Source organism: Macaca thibetana, chromosome 6, assembly GCF_024542745.1.
Source record: "Macaca thibetana thibetana isolate TM-01 chromosome 6, ASM2454274v1, whole genome shotgun sequence".
Classification (NCBI taxonomy): domain Eukaryota; kingdom Metazoa; phylum Chordata; class Mammalia; order Primates; family Cercopithecidae; genus Macaca; species Macaca thibetana.
The window spans coordinates 159,095,870-159,113,391 of record NC_065583.1 but is presented as its reverse complement, the minus strand read 5'-3'; the positions used below and the strand labels follow the sequence as shown (position 1 = coordinate 159,113,391).

At 41.4% G+C, this 17,522-nt stretch overlaps 1 long non-coding RNA gene across 1 annotated transcript; it reads right to left on the bottom strand.

Annotated features, from left to right (window-relative positions):
* Positions 1-480: 480 nt before the first annotated feature.
* Positions 481-8,843, bottom strand: LOC126957192 (uncharacterized). Its single transcript, XR_007726689.1, has 3 exons — positions 8,736-8,843; positions 6,404-6,999; positions 481-2,074 (listed from the first exon to the last, which is right to left on the bottom strand). It is a non-coding gene; the product is annotated as an uncharacterized LOC126957192 (long non-coding RNA).
* Between the last annotated feature and the right edge of the window lie 8,679 nt (positions 8,844-17,522).

Sequence of the window (17,522 nt, the reverse complement as noted above, 5' to 3'; positions counted from 1 at the left end):
AGCTGGAGTCACTGCAAAATCCTTGTTTACATTTTTCTTGGAAACTCTTGATATAGCTGGTTGCAAAACCACTGTGGAATGCAATAAAACATGAAAACGAAGACGCTAGTGGGAAATGGACTTGCAGTTTATGATGTTGTTTTCTTCTGACAAAAATAAATGTACAGATAGATTCATTTTTACAAGCCTAACATATTTTTTCTAAGCTGCTTTGTTCTAAATAGAACTGTCGCTCTTACTTTTTTTCTCCCAAATCTGAACTGAGTATGAAAGAACAGAACTATTTTGAAAAGATTTACCGACTCACCGGTGTATCTGCAGTTGAGATAGCAGACACCAAAGACATCCACTGGGGAAAACCTGTGAAAATTCATAAGGTCACCAAGTCTTTGTGCAGATTCTCTTGGGTTGCAGAGAGGAGAGATTTGGAATTCTCTGTGAAAGTGCAGCTTAGTCATAGATCACAAGCACCGGCAAGACTAATATTTTAAATTATATGTTTATTCTTGGTACTGAATGATTATCCTGAACCTAGGGAGTTAATGTCTTTGCAGTCATTTAAAAATACTTGACAGTAACAGACCCTTCTCTGCCAAATGATCACAAGTTAGATATTGGGGGGTTGAAAGTATAGCTCATTTTTTCAGATTCTTGTGTGTTTGAGGACCTATTTCTACGAGTTACGCTTTCCACATAATTCAAGCCCTAGTCAGGCTTTTCCATTCTGATAGCCTCCAGTTCAGATGTTCCTCAATTTATGCAGTGGCACTCCTTTGAAAATGCAACTAAGCTAGACCATCTTCTAAATGTACTGAAAGCTCTGGCTGTAATAAATCACGAAAGGCGATATCTTCTCCAAACTGAATCACTACCTCTAATGTTGCTGACTTTTACATTTGAATTCCCTGAGGTTTGGCTTAAAGCTTGGCTTTGGGCCAAGCTGCCATTAGGAGATTGTGCGGGTGACTCCAATACACTCTGTGTAATTGCTGTCAGGTTTCTAAATGGTCCCAACTAAAGGGTGAGACACATTTTTTATATAATTTTGTAGACAGCAAAGATACAATATGGAAATTGTATTACAATTTCCACTTTACATTAGCTGTTGCTGCTTATGCGCATATAAGTAAAGTAATAATAAAGGTGTAATTAAATTGGAGAGAGGAGTGTATATCTATCCTGTTGGTGCTTATCCTATTGTAGAGAAAGTGAGAACACGATATAATCTGGTAATGTGGCCACATGGGTCATGACTCTTTGACCATATATACATTATGTGCTTGAGGCCACGTTTCTCATCCATTTTCCCCGTTCACTGTCAAATGGAGCAATTTATGAACCAGATGTCTAAGAGCTGGTGGAAGGAATGTATTTATTACAGGGTCTCTGCAGCTAAGTTCCTGCTATATGGTTTTGTGGCTCATAAAAGAATGCAGGCTTGCCCAAAATATCATTTCCCTGTAGGCGATGATTGTCGGTACTACTCATAGAACTCAGGGGCTCTCTCCTGTTTCTCTGGAATGTGGAAAAATGATTTCCCACTGAGAGCTAAACTTTGATATCATCTCATATGAGATTAGAACTATTAAAAAACACAGAACCCTTAAAAAAGAAAAAAATTACACAGAACTCTTAAAAAAGAAAAAAAAATGTCTGTTAGGACTTTGTAACCCAGTGAAAACATTCTTTCATGAGCTGTGTAACTACCATCATCCTGAATGGAGGTGGAGCCCACTCGGAAGCTTGACTAGAAGGAGAGTCACAGGCAGACATGGTATTACCCGTCTTAGCCCTCTCTGGGGGAAGTTAGTTTAGCCAAGAAGCTTCAAATGTTAAGGACTCCAACTGATGCCACTCTCTCTATTCTAGAGACAGTAGCTCAAAAACATGACATTTCCAGTTCATCTTATTCGTTCTATTCTGATTCCAGTTTCTCTAGGCCACGTACTGAAGCTAGCTGTTTATTTCTTTTACAGGTATGCATGCATTTCTCAGTTCAGTGAGTCAACTGGACCTTGCTGTATATCAGAGGACATACCTTCATCTTGCATCCTTGATTTCTGTGAATGTGCACCTGAAAGATCTCATATCAATCTTACATAAACACACAAACCCCCCTAAAACCTTTGAATACCCAATTTTCTTTGTTCAGTCAATGAGTATTCATTGTGCACCCATGAGGCGCTCATGCCACTCTGTGAGGCCTTTTGAGAGAGGGCAGAGGATGCCTGGCTCAGGGCCACTTTCTTCTTAGAAATATCTACAGGCTTTTTTCTCTGTTCCCTCCTCCACTTGAGCCTTTCTCAGTGTCTGATGTGGCACTGTTGTCACCAGATGGTCACTCAACCTTTCCAAAGCTTTGCTAATTTTCACTAGCTTCCTGCGTGGCAAAAATGGGAGAAAATTGAGCTCTGCTTTGCAGATGCGGTTTGTGAAACCGTTCATTGCAGCCACCCTTCATGATCACTCCTAGGGCTGTCCCTTCTTTGGTGGAAGGCTTTTGGATTTAGGGGAAAGCACCTTAGCGCACAGCAGCATTTTCACTAACAATTGGTTGTGAAATCTTGGGTCACTCTCGAGATGGAAAGAGTCTAAGAGATTATCTGTTGTAGCACTCAGGCTTCCAAAAGGAAATTGAGATCCAAAGAAGCCACATCCTTTGGCCAAAAACATTTGGCCTAATTTTACTCACTTTCTGTGATTAGGGGCTAATTTCCAAAAGTCTTCAGCACTGTGTTTTTTGCTTTTTCTTTTTCTTCTTTGCTTATGGATGCTTCTGACAGTCATTCTGGTACTCCTCAAGTTTTTAAGGTTCAATGTAGTCAAATTCAACTTTACTCAGATTCCACTAGAGGGTAGGTCATACAATTGTAAAGAAGCAGACAGGTTGTGTTGCAGGACATGCCAAGATTGTTTAGTTCTGATTAATACTAAAAATCAGGCCGGGAGCAGTGGTTTATGCCTGGAATCTCAGCACTTTGGGAGGCCGAGGTGGGCGGATAACTTGAGGTCAGGAGGTTGAGACCAGCCTGGCCAACATGGTGTGAAACTCTGTCTCTACTCAAAATACAAAAATTAGCCAGATGTGGTGGCACATGGCTCTAATCCCAGCTATTCAGGAGGCTGAGGCGTGAGAATCGCTTGAACCTGGGAGGCAGAGGTTGCAGTGAGCTGAGATGGTGCTACTGCACCCCAGCGTGGGTGACAGAATAAAACTATGTCCCCCCCCACCCCCAAAAACAAACAAACAAAAAACAGTGAGGCAGCTGCCTCAGCAGGAAGACATGTGGCTCTGCCCCTGTTGTTTCTAGGACCCTGTGCATTTGGTAGCATTAATTTGTCTTCCAGTGTTGTTTGTTTTATTCATCTTTGTTGTAGACAAGTAGTGACCAAGATCCTCTAAGAGACAGCTGTGGTAGGCAGGCTTCTCAGATGGCCCATGAGGATTGCCATCGCCTGGTTTGATGGCCGTGTGCTATTCTCTCTCCCCTTGGGTTAAGCCCAGTGACCTGCTTCTAACCAACCAACTCCAGCTAAGCTGAAGGGATGCCACGGTTTTCAAGCTTCAAGGATTAGCTTACAAAAGACTGTGACTTCTGTTTTGCTGATGGACTCTCTTTATTGCCTTCTTGGCTTGAAGACTTTGAGGAAGCAAGCTGCCATGATGAAGAGGCCAACGTGACAAGGAACTTCTGAGGGTGGCTGCCAGCCAACAGCAGCAAAGAACTAAGACCCTGAGTTCAACTGACTGAGAGGAACTGAATCCTCAAAACAGTCTCATGAGCTTGGAAGAAAGTCTTCCCCCGTTGAGCCATAAGATGGCTACAGCCCAGCTCACCCCTTGATTGCGGCCTCTGGAGAGATCCCGCAGTGGAAGATGCAATTATACCATTCCCAGCTCCCTGACTTACAGAAGCTATGAGATAATAAATATGTGTTGGCTTAAGCTGCCACTTTTGGAGAAATGTATTATGTAGCAATAGATAACTAATATGATAGGGAAAAAGGTAAGACAAAGTTGTAAGCACAAGTTTAAGTGCATTGCCAACCATACTAATTTTTGCATCACACGTGACCTGAATTTGACAATTTCAAAATGTAAAGCATTTTGAATGAAAGTGCATTCACACAAGAACATGTGAGAGTCCTCTGTGTCTTTTAAATCTACAGAGGCAATGAAGCAGCACTCGTGACTTAATATGCAATTTGAATTGCACCAGATTTTTCAGATGAAAGCAACTGTAAAATGTGGAGGGAAGATGAAGTGATACTTGCCATTTTCCTATTAATACTTACACAAATCATGACAGAAACTATATATTGGACACCTGATGTATACTAGGTAATGTGGTAAATGATTTTGCAGCTTATTTCAAGGAATTCTCTCACCAACTCTACGATGGAGGTAGATTATCCCAATTTTTCAGGTGAGAAAAGAATGCATTGGTGAGTTTTCCAATGCCTAGTTGGTGACAGCGATAACATTGGGACCCAGTGTGTCTCACCTGAAAGCCTGTGTTCACAGTTTTCAAACTTAAAAAGTTGTCTGAAGTTGTCGGACGTGGTGGCTCATGCCTGTAATCCCAGCACTTTGGGAGGCTGAGGCGGGTGAATCACTTGAGGTCAGGGGTTCAAGACCAGCCTGGTCAACATGGTGAAACCCTGTCTCTATCAAAAATACAAAAATTATCCGGCATCATGGCACACGCCTGTAATCCCTGTTACTGGGGAGGCTGAGGCAGGAGAATTGCTTGAACCCAGGAGGCGGAGGTTGCAGTGAGCTGAGATTGTGCCACTGCACTCCAACCTGGGCAACAGAGTGAGACTCTATCTCGGAAAAAAAAAAAAAAAAAAGTTGTCTGAAGTGACAGCTATTCCTCTCCTCTGCTTTGTTCAACCAATGGTAGCAGGTCATTACAAAAGCTACCTTTATTGTTTAAAAAAAAAAAAAAGAATTTTCTGAGTCTAAAAGTCACTCTTTTTCCAAGGGTATATTTGCAATTAATCATATTCTGACTTGTGGTTTTTTTAAAGTTGTCCTCCATGTCAGTTTTATTATTACTTAGACTTTTTTCACCCTACAGATTTTTGTGTTATATTCACAATTATATTAGTTTTTTTGAGGACAGGAACAGTTTTTTAATACTTTCATGTCTCCAGCCACATTTGTCACTGTATTTTGCAAATAATAAGCATCTGGTAAATCTTTTTTGATGAATTTGATACACTCTGAAATGAAAACAGTAATAACCTGAGGGATTGTTTAGGAAACCGTCAGCTTCGTCTAAGGGACCAGAGCTGCCAGAAAAGAACCATGATCGGTGTTGCTCAGAGAACCAGGAGAAATTGCTGCAAGACCAGTCTTATGAATTCTCCCTACTGCAGCTTTGCTCCTGGACCACTTCTGAGAAGGATCATGGGTAAATTAGGATAATTAACCATCTGAGTTTACCTGGGACTGATGGGTCTTCACTACAGTCTCAGACAAACGAGGATGAAATGATCTTCCTACTAAGCATATGCATTTCGTGGGAAGGGATGCGCTTTTGCATCTTTATTTGGCTTGTTTTTTCTATGACTTTAAACGTAACCAACCAACTGACCAACCAACCAATCAACCAACCAACCAACCTCTGGGTATCTTAAAAGGTGTACTAGAGCCTACTGTTTCATAAGCATTGTATGTTTTCTATCGTAAATATTAGCTATATTTAAACAGCAGTTTTAGCATGGGAGATCTAGTGGTATTTTGGAGGTCACTATCATCAATATTTAGCCGTAATGTGCAGACAGGGCCCGTGGGTCTGTTCCGTGTCACAGATATTCTTTGAAGTGCTGGAGAGTTTTGCCCACTGAGCCACTATGCAGGGGACGGAGAGGAATAAAGCGGGTTATTTGCATGCACTGCAGGTCCAAGACAGCTGTATCAAAAGCTCACACGCCAGGCTATTTAATTTGTTGGCTGCTCAGTGGAAAGAGGCCTGCTGGGCAGGGTGGGTTGGAAGAATTAAATGGAGAGAAATATACACCAGTATAATTCACACTACTGTTTCTTGGCTGCACTCACATGTGGATAAAAAAATTTTCCTACCCTAGAGCTGGCATATTTGTTTTGCCACTTTGTCTGAGCTAGTACCCTGGCAGCTGAAAGCTGGTGGAGAAAATCATCCAAGTGAGCTGAACTGGTTTTTCACTTCTGGTAATTTTGAACTTTCATTTGGCACTGCCTGGTAGTTGGACTGTGTTTCTCTACTCGGTGGTCATTCCCAAACTTTCTTCTTCCCCTCAAACCACGCACATCCTTTCCTTCAGCAGACAATCTCGCCTCCTGCTTCACGGAGATAAACAAATATGTCATCAGCTTTGGTCCTACGACTTGTCACCGCCAACTACAACAGTCTACCTCTACCTTCTGCCATGTGTGCCTCTCCAGCTCAGTTATGAGGGAAGAACTGTTCCTCCTCTGCCAGGATGAACCATCTTGCGTGTGCTTCGTGTACTCCTTGGTTCTAGGCAGCAGCGTCTGAATTGGCCCTCAGCAATCCCCATCTCCTCCTATTTATGCTCTTCTGCAATCTCCTTACTTAGCGTGTGGACCTAGTGACTTGCTTCTAATGAGAAGAATATGGCAAAAATGATAGGCTGTCACTTCCAAGATCAGGTTATAGAAGACTGTGACTTTCATCTTGCTTGTACTCTGTCACCAGCTGGCTCTGATGAAGCACCTCCCATGTTGCAAGGTGCCTTATGGAGAGGTCCTTATGGCAAGGAACTCAGGGCAGCCTTGGGCCAACAGGAACAATAAACAGAGGTCCTCAATTCAGTAGCCCATGAGGAGTTGCGTCCTGCCGACAACCATCTAGGGTGACTGAATGTGCATCCTTCGCCAGTTAAGCCTTGAGATGATGGTAGCCTCAGGTGACACCTTGATTTCAGCCTATGAGAGACCCTAAGCCAGTAGGCCCACCTAAGTGACACTCAGATTCCTAACACACAGACCTGGGAGATAATAAATGTTGATTTAAGTCACGTTGTTTTACACATCAATAGATACTTAACAGATCTGAAAATTTTCACACCTATATTTGATCCTTGATTCAGGATGAATACCGGCAGAAGTACAGCTTGCTTTCTATCTCTAAAATGGTGCTGTCCAATAAAATAGATCATGAGCCACAGATGTGAACCATGTATTTTTCAGCCACATTAAAAAAAGCAAAACGAAACAGGTGAAATTAATTTTAATAATGTATTTTATTTAATCCATATGTCAAAACTACATTGTTTAAATATGTAATTCATATACCACATGATTAAAGAGATAATTTAGATATATATTTTTTGGACTGAGTCTTTTAAAACCCATGTTTATATTACACTGGCAGACATCTCCATTCAGACACCCAATGGACCACCTGTGGCTAGCAGCTACCATATTGGACAGCTCAGCTTGAAAGTGAAAAACTTCACCGGGCGCGGTGGCTTACACCTGTAATCCCAGTACTTTGGGAAGCCGAGGCAGGAGGATCACCTGAGGTCAGGAGTTCGAGACCAGCCTGGCCAACATGGTGAAACCCCATCTCTACTAAAAACAAAAAAATTAGCCGGGCATAGTGGTGCCCGCCTGTTGTCCCAGCTACTCCGGGCAGAGGCTGAGGCAGGAGTATTGCTTGAACCCAGGAGGTGGAGGTTGCAGTGAGCTGAGATTGCACCATTGCACTCTAGCCTGGGCGACAAGAATGAAATTCAGTCTCAAAAACAAACAAAAACTCAGTTTGCTCAAAAAACACATTTCTCTTCAAACTTTTTTTTCTGTTTTATTTATTTTCTATTATTATTTTTAGAAAGAGTCTAGCTCTGTCACCCAAGCTGTAGTGCAGTGGTGCCATGTCAGCTCACTTCAATCTGCCACCAGGGTTCAAGCGATTCTCCTTTCTCAGCCTCCCAAGTAGCTGGGATTACAGGCCCATGCCACCACACCCAACTAATTTTGTATTGTTATTACAGATGGGATTTCACCATGTTGGCCAGGCTGGTCTCGAGCTCCTGACCTCAGGTGATCTGCTTGCCTTGGCCTCTGAAAGTGTTGGAATTACAGGCGTGAGCCACGGTACCTGCCCTTTTTTTTTTTTTTTTTTTTCCTGTTTTAAAAAAGGTTTCTTTTGCTGGGCACAGTGGCTCACACCTGTAATCCTAGCACACTGGGGAGGCCAAGGCAGGAGGATCACTTGAATCTGGGAGCTAGAGACCAGTCTGGGCAACATAGTGACACCCCATCTCGAAAGAAAAAAGGAAGGAAGGAAGAAAGGAAGGAAGGATGGAAAAGTCTCTGAGAATTATCCAACCAGTTGAGTTTGCTTCTGTGGCCTCCCCGGGTGCCCTGTGGCCGTGGGGACACAACCAGCACGGCATTGAGGGAAGCGCTAGTCCCCTATCCCCACACCGTCTCTAGACGCTGGCTTCTGGGAAATGCCTCATTTTGTTGGTGTGTGGGTTTTCCACCATAGTCACTGTGCCCAGGCTCCCCCACGCCGACTCTCTCAGCACAGGTCTGCCCTGCCCTTGTCAGGAGCTCTGCCATTTTCCCCTTGGTTCCCCCCTAGTTCCGCTGATTCTCCCGGGACTTGGAAGACGCCTCCACTGGCTCTCAGCTTTGGGCTGTCCTTCCTCTGCCTCTGCCACGGGGTCTCCTGGCCTCACACACTTTGGTGACCCTCGGCAGGCATACAACCTACTAATTTTCAGTTGTTTTCCTCCTCAGGGCCTATGAGAAATTTTCAGGGTCTTCTGCAGGCCTCACTGGAAATGAGGGGGCCTGGGTGGGCACCTCCCCGCTCTTCCGCGCTTGGCCCAGCCCCATCCTCTTCTGCTGGAGGTGCTCCGTGTGGGGCAGGCAGTCTGGGAAGCTGCCCCGCCTTAGGATTCCAAATGGAAACAGCTTTCCGCCTTTGGATTCTCATACATATGATGGAGATTTCTCTCCTACCCCTCACACCCATCAGCCTGGATTATCAACCACAGTCTCTCCTTTTTCCCCAACCTGCTGAAACAATCAACGGTATCTGATTTTTTTTTTTTTTTCTCTCTCCAGGCTCTTAACTAAAGAGCAAAATGAGAAACTGAAACAAGCAAACAAAAAGGTGTGGACAGTGTTAATTCCTTTCCCCAGTGTTAGGAGTTACCCTGCAGTCTTCCTTATTCCAGTGTTAACTGAGATAGACTCTGCTCTAGGTGTCCGACCTCTGTCTTCATCTTCCTATCAAAACCCTCTTAGTTTTGAGAGCCATACTTTTCCCTCGCTAGCTCTAAGCTTTTGATAGTTCAAAAGCACTTTGGTTTAAGATCACCACGAAAGTCATGTTAAAAAGAAAAATCATCCTTCACCACTTCAGCTGACCCATGTGTTAGTCTGGGGCCTGACCTCCCAATGAATGTCATTGATCTAGTGGGAGAAGAGAAACATACCTCATTAAAAGTATGTAAAGATATCATTCTCTCCCTCTGCCACCCTGGCATTGCCCCCAATGCAGTCTATCCCTTTCTGCAGGAATTTTTTTTATTTTTTATTTTTTAGACCGAGTTTTACTCTTTTCACCCAGGCTGGAGTACAGTGGCAAGATCTTGGGTCACTGCAACCTCTATCTCCCAGGTTCAAGTGATTCTCCTGCCTCAGCCTCCCAACTAGCTGGGATTACAGGTGTGCGCCACCATGCCTGGCTAATTTTGTAGTTTTAGTAGAGACGGGGTTTCATCATATTGGCCAGGCTGGTCTGGAACTCCTGACCTCAGGTGATCTGCCTGACTCGGCCTCCTAAAGTGCTGGGATTACAGGCATGAGCCACCACGCCTGGCCATTTTTAAAGTTACTATTATTATTTTTGAGACAGGATCTTACTCTGTCACCCAGGCTGGAGTGCAGTGGTGTGATCTTAGCTCACTGCAGCTTCAACCTCCCAGGTTCAAGAGATTCTCCCACCTCAGTCTCCCAAGTAGCTGAGATTACAGGCATGCACCATCACACACAGCTAATTTATGTATTTTTTCTGTGGAGACAAGGTTTCACCATGTGGACCAGACAGGTCTGAAACTCCTGACCTCAAGTGATCCACCCGCTTCAGCCTCCCAAAGTGCTGGGATTGCAGGGGTGAGTCACCATGCCCGACCTCTGCAGGATTATTTACCACTAGCCTGAAAACAGGCTGCAGCAGGGATACCACATTCTGTGATTCTGTGATAACAACTATCCCCTTTCTCCTTAGATTTCTGGTTTTGTAGAGAGAGGTATGCCCAAGTACATTTTCTCGCATCCTTTGCAGAGAGATGAGGCTGATGAGAAACAAATCCAGATCACTACTGTTGCTTCTGGGAAAACTATCTTAAAAATGATTACTCAGCTGGTAGCTTCCCTTTGCCCTCTCTCTCCTTTTTCATTTTTTTCCTTATTTGGAATGTAGAAAGTGATGGCTGAAACTAGCAGCCATTATGTGATCATGAGGCATCCTTAAGAATTGAAGCCTGGTGCTGAAAATGAGGTGACAGGATAGAAGGAGTACAATATTGATGTCTAATGTCAGCCTAGATAGCCTAGATTTATTACCACAGGCCCTGGAATATCTATCTCTATGTGTCATGTTATGTGAGAAAAACGAACTCTTGTCTGGTTGAAGTGATGCTTCCATTTCTAGCAGTCAAATTCCTATCCTAGGCAAGCTTACTTTAACTTCACTTTTACTGTTTCCAACCATTGCAACTTGGACTTTCCTCCTGTCACTTCTTTGAAACTGCTCTTGTCAATTTTTTTCAAAAATTTTTTATTATTTTATTTTATTTTTGAGACAGATCTAGCTATGTCACCCAGGCTGGAGTGGAGTGGCACCATCTCAGTTCACTGCAGCCTCCACATTCTGGGGTCAAGCCATTCTTCTGCCTCAGCCTCCCAAGTAGCTGGGAAGGTGCATGTCACCACACCTGGCTAATTTTTGTATTTTTAGTAAAGATGGAGTTTCACCATGTTGGCCAAGCTGGTCTCAAACTCCTGACCTCAAATGAGTTACCTGCCTCAGCCTCCCAAAGTGCTGGGATTACAGGCGTGAGCCACCACACCCGGCCAACTTTTACTTAAGATAACTAGAAAAAAAAAAAAAAAAGAAAAAGAAAGAAAGCAAAGGAATTGCTGAACTTCAGAATAATTCTTCCCATTTTTTTTTTTCTTAAAAATACTTCTACATTAAGAAAAAAAGATTTGGAAGCAGTTACATAAGTTGAAATCATTGTTTTTTAAACAATCTTTAAATTTTAGGCACTATAAATCATTCATTTATCCTTTGAGTTCTCTCTCATCTTCCGCTTTTTGATGGTTACACTATTATTGTCACATGCAATTCTATAGCATTGCATTTTGTTCTGTACCTGTTATTCTAAAATTGTTTTGCTTTAATTCCAAATTTAAACTCATTCTGAATTCACCCTTATCCTTTTATCATAACTTCTTTAATACTTGGTAGAGATAAAATTTCTGTTTCTTTCTTTGGCTGTCACTTAAAGAAATGACATTAGGGTACATTGCCTTCCTTTTTGGTTCCTATGGGTGATTTTTTTTCTTTCTAGTTTCAATATTTTTGTTTTGATCATTTTTGTCTAAGTATTAGAAGATTCTGTTTGTCAGATCTCTTTGCTTGCAGATTACAGAAAATCAACTTAAGCCAAGCAAGGCATCTTATTTTCTTATGCAAAGGGAAACATTAAGGGGGCATTCTATCTTCAGGCATGGCTGGATCCAGGAGAGCAAATGTTGTCACTAGAACTGTGTCTCTCCATGTGTGGGCTCCGTTGGTGTTATTCTGAGGTACCTTCTATACTTGTGGTAGCAATGCTATCTACCAGCATGACAAGTTTCCATTGTCATCATAGGCAGAGTAGCAGACAACATGGCTTGTAGGACATATTTGGTCTCAGAATTAAAACCTTTTCATTGCATTTGAGAAATACAATGTTAGACATATAACTATGCAATTTTCTGGAATTTTCTGAAAGTGGCCCTTTCCTCCCTATTGTGCTCCCATTTTGAATCTTTCAACCTTATTCCAACTCCGTATGTCTCATCTAGTTGACATGGATGGGAAATTGATCAGCCGCAAACCATTTCCTTGGGAGAGAGAAAGATATGATTATTTTAGAAAAATATACCAGATTTTCTTGATTTTCTAACATCATATTTACCTGACAGAAGGGCAGGAAGAAAGAGCTGGGACTCACCTTGACACCTGTCTGTACCCGATGAGGGGCAGCCTGACTGTGGGTGAATATCATGCCCAGGGCTGAAGTAGTTTTTATTTTAATCATTTACAAAGAAAAAGCTTCCCAAAGAAATCAGAGATGTTTCTCAGGTGCTAGGTCTACAGCCCTGCTTCTGACCTGTTCAGTACCCATAAAAGGTGCTGCAGGCTCCCCTGCAAAGCAATGTGTGGGTTTTAGATTATGTAAGACCCTGAATGCAAATGGGGAACTCAGAGGATGGTGGAAAGCCAGTTCCATGTTGGCAGGAGAATATTCTAGAGTTTTCCTCTTAGATCTCCAACATGTTCATAGCACATAATAAGCACTAAATAGATATGTATTAACTGATTTTGAGTAACCAGGTCATATGTAGAACAGTTAAACAAAGACACAGAGGTAAGAGGAAAAAAAAGGCTGGGTGCGGAGGCTCATGCCTGTAATCCCAGCACTTTGGGAGACCGAGGTGGGAGGACTGCTTGAGCCCAGGGGTTTGAGACCAGCCTAGGTAACACAGTGAAAAAATTAGCCAGGTGTGGTGGCACATGCCTGTAGTCCCAGTTACTTGGGAAGCTGAGGTGAGAGGATCATTTGAGCCAAGGAAGTGAAGGCTGCAGTAAGCCGCGATCTTACCACTGTACTCCAGTCTGGGCAATAGAGTGAGACCTTGTCTCAAAAAAAAAAAAGTAAAATTAAAAAATTTGACCTGAATAACTAGCTACTTGCTAAATGTAATCCTTGCACCCTGAAAAGACTTAGTACATGTTCCTTTATACCATTAACTGATATCCAATTAACTTGTAATAACTATCTTAATAATTCTACGGCAGCAATTTGAATCTCCTTGAAAGTTGTCAAGCATTTTCTTTTGTTAGTCTGCTCTGGGGTGATGAGTCACAAGTAGTAATTACTGGGTGGGAATTCATTTTTTTTTTTTCTTTTTAAATACAATGTTAAGCATGTTGTATTAATATTAAATAATTCTAAAGAGTGTTTCAATAATTTGGAAGTTATTAATGATTGGTGGATGAAAAGATTTTATCCAGTTGTCCAAGCATATGGCGAAAGAAAACTGGCTTAAGTTGTCAAATTCCTGTTTTCATTTGCCATTGAATCGCTGTTTAAAAATGAAACTGGAGAACATGTAATTACTCCAATGGAATGATTATGGGACGTCAAAAAACTTGTTGCTCTAGGTGGTTAACTGCATGACTAAGAGACCATAATGGTGTGGATAAGGTGAACCTTGTTCAGTAGTGATCTCAATTGCATTTTGGTTCTGTAAAGCACAAATAGGTTAACCGAATACCAAAGAGTAGTGAACTGCCTATGATTTGTATCTTTATATGATGGTGAAGAATTCAAGAAATTGGAATATAGTATTTATAACCCTATATGACCACAATGTCCCATCAATTTCCTAGACTTCTGAGGGTAGGAAAACAGAAAGGGCCATATTCTCAACTTATGTAATTGATAACTACTAATTTTCTAACAATTTTCCAATGATTTTCCAATGATTCCAATGATTGCTTGCTATAAAAATGTAAAATGGAGCCAGAAGCTTTAGCATATATTATTCACACTGTAATTTTGGTTTATTTCCTTCTAGACTTTTTTCCATACTTTTTAGAACAGTTGTAATCATGTCGTACATATAATCTACCCTTATTTTTTAAAACGTACTGTTATAAATGTTACTTATGTTTAAAATAGCAAAAAACAAAAATAAACAAACAAAAAAACTAGAAACAAAGTAAATAGGTGTCATACTCAATGGCCACATCATACTCTTAAAGATATTGGTTATAAAGATGATATAATTTATTTTATAATTCCATATGGCTGGCTATCTAGATTATATACTTTTTATTTTTGCAATGAGACAAATACTGCTATGCATTGATTTTTTGCACACTTTTTTTTTTTTTTCCAGGAGTTTGCCTGTTTTCTTAGAAGAACATTCTACTAGGAAAATTCAAGGGTGGAAATTTATAAACCTATTCATAATGACTCTTGAAGCAAATATTATTCAGGACCTTTTTTTTTTTGAGATAGTCTCACTCTGTTGCCTAGGCTGGCGTGCAGTGGCATGATCATGGCTGACTGCAGCCTTTGCCTCCCTGGGCTCAGGTGATTCTCACACCTCAGTTTCCTGAGTAGCTGTGACTACAGGTGTGTACCACTATGCTCTGCTAATTTTTGCATTTTTAGTAGAGACAAAGTTTCGCCATGTCGCCCAGGCTGGTCTTGAACTCCTGGCCCTAAGACATCCGCTCACCTCAGGCTCCCGAAGTGCTAGGGTTAAAGACATGAGCCACTACACCTTGCCAAACCTATTAGAAGCAAACAATTATATCTTATGTAACGGGACAAAGAGAAAGCACATCTAGATGGCTAGAACCAGAGACTTAAGTCCACCAGAACTTTCTCTGACTCTAATTTCTTTACAAGGCTCAACAGTTGGCCTCATTTCATTCATTTGCTGGCCAGAATTACTGCTGTAGAATTGAAGTGGTTATTCCACACCTGGTGCCTCAGCTGGAATATCTACAATGTCTGTGGGCTTGCCAGATCTCTCTCTCTCCATGTTTCCTCTCATCATTCCGTAGCCGAACTCAAGATTCTTTACACACTAGTTGTCTTCTAAAAGTGCAAAACATGGGAGATGCAAGATCCCTTAAGTCACACAATACCACTTCAGCTCTGTTCCATTTGTCAAAGCAGGTCACAGGCTAGGCCAGATTCAAGGGGAGGGGGAATGGGCTTTACCATCTGATGGGAGGAATGGCATGGATGATAGTTACTTTTATGTGTTGACTTGACTGGACCACAAGGTGCCCAGATACTTGTCTCTGCATGACTCTGGGTATATCCGTGAGGGGTTTCTGGATGAGATTAACATTTGAATTGGTACATCACATAAAATGAATTGTCCTCCCTAATTTGTATGGACCTCCGCCACTCAGTTGAAGGCCTGAACAGAACAAAGAAGCTGAGGTAAAGAGAGAACTAGTCCTGAACTGTGGGGTCAGGAAAGGCTGGGATGCCATGGAAATTAGCTTCAAAGGTTTTTCAAAGTTTATTGCTTGGTGTAGTTAATGGTGTTGATTCTCTGTAGAACGACTTTTTCTTTACTATATTCCTTCGACATAGTACGTTTTCCCCTGGTCTGGAGCAGGATGCTTTCTTAGTTTATGATGCAATGACTTAACAGCGGAGGTCTGCTTTATTTCTTTTTGAAATTCCATGAACTTTGAAATGAATTCTTTTTACTCTGAGTTCTTCATATACACGTAAACAAAATGTTCCACTGAATCCAAACAACCAGAGCTTTAAATTTTGAATAACTGTGAGAAAATTGAGTACTTGAGATTCAAGGAAAAAACACAGGCAAAGTCTCTGACATCGTTCCCCATCCCAAAGCTAACTCTGATGGTTAGTCATTAAACTGAGATTCTCTCAGGATCTGGGGCAGAAAACGGCACTAGCATGTTTTTTGTTTGGTTCAGGTTGGGTAACATTGGCATGTGATAGAAGTTATCTTTTTAATTATCTCAAGAATAAGAGCTTCACTTTTATGAGCAGGGAGTTTCAGTATGGTTTGTGTCATGAATAATCCTGCCTGACACGGACCATGACCCTTGAACATTCTGAAATGCAGGAAAATTCTAAGTCTTCATAAGATAAACAAGGAGCAGCATCTTGTTACTTTTTCTTTCAAATTTAAAGTATTATACTTCTGACTCTATGTTATGCATAGAATTTTAAATGTGGGTTTATATTTAGACTTGAATATGGTAGAAGACAAGGCTCGATATGTTCTGCTTCATAATGACACATCTACATATATATATATATACACACACACATATATATATTTTGTAATAAACTTTTTATTTTGGAAAAATTTGGGGTTTACAGAAAAGTTCTAAAGATAGCACAGAGAGTCCCTGTATAATTCTCTTGCAGCTTCGCTTTCCCTTCATGTTATCAGCTCACATTACTGTGGTGCATTTGTCAAAACTGAGTAACCATCATTGGTGCATTACTAATAGTTAAACTCCTGCCTATATTTAAGTTTCATTAGTTTTTTCCTAATGTCTTTTTCTATCCCAGGATCCTAACCAGGATACCACATTACATTTAGTTGTCACATCTCCTTTGTTCTGTGACAGTTTCTCAGTGTTTTTTCTTGGTTTGTTTTTTTTTTAAGCTGGAGTCTCACTCTTTCACCCAGGCTGGGGTGCAGTGTTGCAATCTTGGCTCATTGCAACCTCTGTCCCCTGGGTTCAAGTGATTTTCCTGCCTCAGCCTCCTGAGTAGCTGGGATTACAGGCATGTAATTGGCTAATTTTTATAAGTTTTTTTTTTGTTGTTGGTTTTTAGTAAACACAGGGTTTCATGATTTTGGCCAGGAAGGTCTCAAACTCCTGACCTCAGGTGATCCACCCGCCTTGGCCTCCCAAAGTGCTGGGATTACAGGTGTGAGCCAGCACGCCCAGCCTCTCAGTCTTTTCTTGTGTTTCATCATCTTGAAAGTTTTGAGAGTATTGGACAAGTGTGGTATAGACTATTCTTCAATTTTGGTTTGTCTGATGTTTTTCTTAAGATTAGATTCAGGTTATGGGTTTTGGGGTAGAATAACACAGGGCAAAATACCATTCTCATCACATCTTATCAGGGGTTACGTGATATACACATGATTTATCACTAGCAATGTTGTCCTTGATCATTTGGGTAAGATTGTGCTTACCAGCTGTCTACACTGTAAAGTTACTATGTTTCACTTTCTTTGAAGTGAGTCAGTATGTCCTGCCCACACTCAAGGGAGTGGTAGGGATTGAGCTTTACCCCTTGCTTATTTGGAATGCAAAATAATATTTTGGTAATGTTTTCAATTTCAGTGGACCTGTATTTTGTGTGTTTGAAGACAGGAAATAAATAAAGGCCTGGTACAAGCTCTTCCTTTTTGTTTCTGTTCTGAGTAAAGAGCTTGTGTCCAATGCCTCGCTGACTCTCTTATATATTTTGTCTAAAACACCCAACAATGTTGACCTATGCAGGATTATGATGGAAGTAAGTGGAAAGAGGTTTGCATATTCTTTTGAATGTATTTTCATCTTCCGATGAAGTAAAGATGAATCCCATACTAGTCTGTTCTCACACTGCTATAAAGAAATACCTGAGACCGGGTAATTCATAAAGAAAAGAGGTTTAATTGGATCATGGTTCTGCAGGCTGTATGA